The 2,788-nt window shown below is 36.0% G+C and overlaps 1 long non-coding RNA gene across 1 annotated transcript; it reads left to right on the forward strand.

The window, feature by feature from the left end:
- The first annotated feature begins 337 nt into the window (after positions 1 to 337).
- On the forward strand, positions 338 to 2,130 carry LOC125249469. The gene is made up of 3 exons (XR_007180567.1): positions 338 to 403; positions 609 to 649; positions 823 to 2,130. It is a non-coding gene; the product is annotated as an uncharacterized LOC125249469 (long non-coding RNA).
- The last annotated feature ends 658 nt before the right edge of the window (positions 2,131 to 2,788 follow it).

The following is a 2,788-nucleotide window of genomic DNA, read 5'->3' on the forward strand; positions in this document are numbered from 1 at the left end:
ATTAATATATTATCTGACTGAACAAAATAGCGTGATTCCTGATATACTGACAAAGAAAATTATTATTATTGTGTTGCAATAAAAGAAAGCACAAAGGATTCATCCAGAAAGGGCAGATAGAGAGATTTGTTCTGTTCTTCACTTCATATCGATCAGGGTGTTAATAAATAAACAAATATCAATTGTGGCATCAAACTGTGGTTTTAAATGGATCAAATAGATCAGACCTCATCCGCTATTAACACAGTGAAAGCTGTTTTATCGGGAATCATTTGCTAGTATTACTGAGCAACACCCAACTGTTTCAGATGCAGAGATCGTCATTTCACGTGACAGTCATATTATAAAAGAAGGGCTTGATCCAGCAGTACAGGCAGTATGAACAAGACCCAGATGAATGAAGGTAGGATTGTGTTTCTGTACATCTGCATGAGCCTTTGCATGACTAGTATATTTGCTATCCACCCTATCAGTATCAGTAACATTATTTTAGTTAATTCCAGGGTCTGTACCTCCTCTTTAATCTCCTCTTAAATGTTATGATTTACGTACCTATAGAAAAAGAATTTATTTCATAATTCTGAAATATTGTATTATTCTCTTTGCAGAGGCTTTTTCAAACCAACTACGGCCTGTGTCTCAGTTCATGGTGAGTCAAATTTATTTGTTTTTTGAGATGAAGAGGAAATATTTTAGAGAATAAGAAGTACTTATTTAACTGAAATAAGACACATACAAGAATAAAATATGAGGAATTATTTTAGAATAACATCTGCATTTGTGGATTTGATAATAATGTCGCTCAACTGATGTGTCTTTTAGATCAAAAATCCCCCATCTGGCAGTATTTTGCTGAAGATGAGGAGCAACTCATGTTTTCATTAGTTTTATCCACTAGTTCCTCATTTCCAGGTTTTGCTGGTGATGGAAACTCCCAGACCTTCATTAATGTCATCTGACAGCGATCTTTACAATGGCTCTGCTGGTTTGATTGTTTCCAATCAAACCAAGAACAATGCAGACAACACTGGACAAACTTTCTATATTTTAGTCATTGCTATCATTGAATTCCCAGTGATCTGTCTGGCTATTTATGCTGCTTGTTCTCTAATCAAATCTAAACGAGAAGCTCCTGTTTTTGTCCTAAATCTACTCATTTCAGATCTAATCTTTATTGTTTGCACATTACTTCAGATTAGATTCTGCTCATCCTACATGTTGATAGCAACAGAGTGGACTTGTGCCACAGGTATGTATTTCATGACATGCATAGCCGTAGAGAGATACGTTATGATCGCTCATCCCATTTGGCACAGGACTCATCGCTCATTCAAATGTCTTGTTTGTACTTCTCTGACTGGTTGGGTTGTATCTTTGATCGTTATTCCAATCTACTATACAAAATTGGTCCTGATAAATTTCATTCCCTTCATCTTCTATCCAGTGATCATTTTGTGTTTTGTAGGTGCATGCAGGTCCCTCTCTCGCTCAATAACACTCACTCCTGTAAAGAAGCAGTTAGTTCTGGCTCCTCTGTTCTTTGTGGTGATCAGCTACACCTTTCTAATTCTACCACTTAATATTGTATTGATTGAGTATCTAGAATTTAATAATACCCTAGGTAGTATGTTGAATTTTACTTCATGTCTTTTTCTGTTAAACCCGCTTGTGGACTGTTTGCTGTATGTGTTCATGAGAAGTGACTCTGAGAACATCATCAGGATGCCTCACTGCTGCACCAGACTGAAGAGAGTTCAGAGTGAAACGAGACACACAACATCTACTAATGTACAGCATGATCATGTGTGAGAAATTCACACTAGACCACTGATGTCAGCAACTAATGCACAGTATGTACAGTAATAGTTCTCAAATAACTCATTACAGCATGTATAACTGGATGAAATATCACATATATTTGTGTACATATTGTAGTATGATTCAATGAATGAAATGATGTCCTGCAATTGTGTTTGTGCTATTGAGCTTTATGTCTGTAGATCACTGGTAATGCTGTTACAAAAATGTACCTTTAGTATGGTTATGATACTTGTACTTGTAAATGATCTAGTCATGTTGATCTTAAAGTGGTTAAAAACTTCATGTGAATTGCTAATACCACATTTACTAACAGAGAAATAAAAAAGTAAAATAAAAAATCATTATTTGGCTAAACTTGTTTAAACCATGAACAGTGGTTCCACACCATGGAAATAAGTTTGTAATCTCAAAATACTATGTCTATGTATAGGAGACACCTGATGGAATTAAGACCTGATCAAATTAAACATGCCAAAACAACTCTGATAAAACTGATATCTTTCAAGTTAACTACAAGCTAGTAGTATTGCACATTAACATGCAAAATGTTACGTTTGTTTTACTATATGAAACATAATTGCTCATTAAAAGAACATAATTTATAGAGTAAATAGTCAGTTTTGACTTCATGCTGACTTGGTCTACAAAACACGGCATTCGGATGAAAATCAAAGTTCATAACCAGCAAATGAACTGGAGGATTGGGGTTTGGTATAGAGTTAGTTGCATATAATTATGCTTGTTCTTGGCGGACTAGATCTGCCTACGCATTATTCCCCCAACTAGATCTAGCCGTTAGACATGTGGACTGCATATGCTTGGTCTTGGCGGACTAGATCTGCCTATGCATTATTCCCCCAACTAGATCTAGCCGTTAGACATGTGGACTGCCATGAGGTGCATATAAGGCGCTTGAAGCATCTTGCAGTGTAACCCTATGAGTAATAGTGTAGGGGTGTGACTTACC

The sequence above is a fragment of the Megalobrama amblycephala genome, linkage group LG16 (genome assembly GCF_018812025.1).
Source record: "Megalobrama amblycephala isolate DHTTF-2021 linkage group LG16, ASM1881202v1, whole genome shotgun sequence".
Classification (NCBI taxonomy): Eukaryota; Metazoa; Chordata; class Actinopteri; order Cypriniformes; family Xenocyprididae; genus Megalobrama; species Megalobrama amblycephala.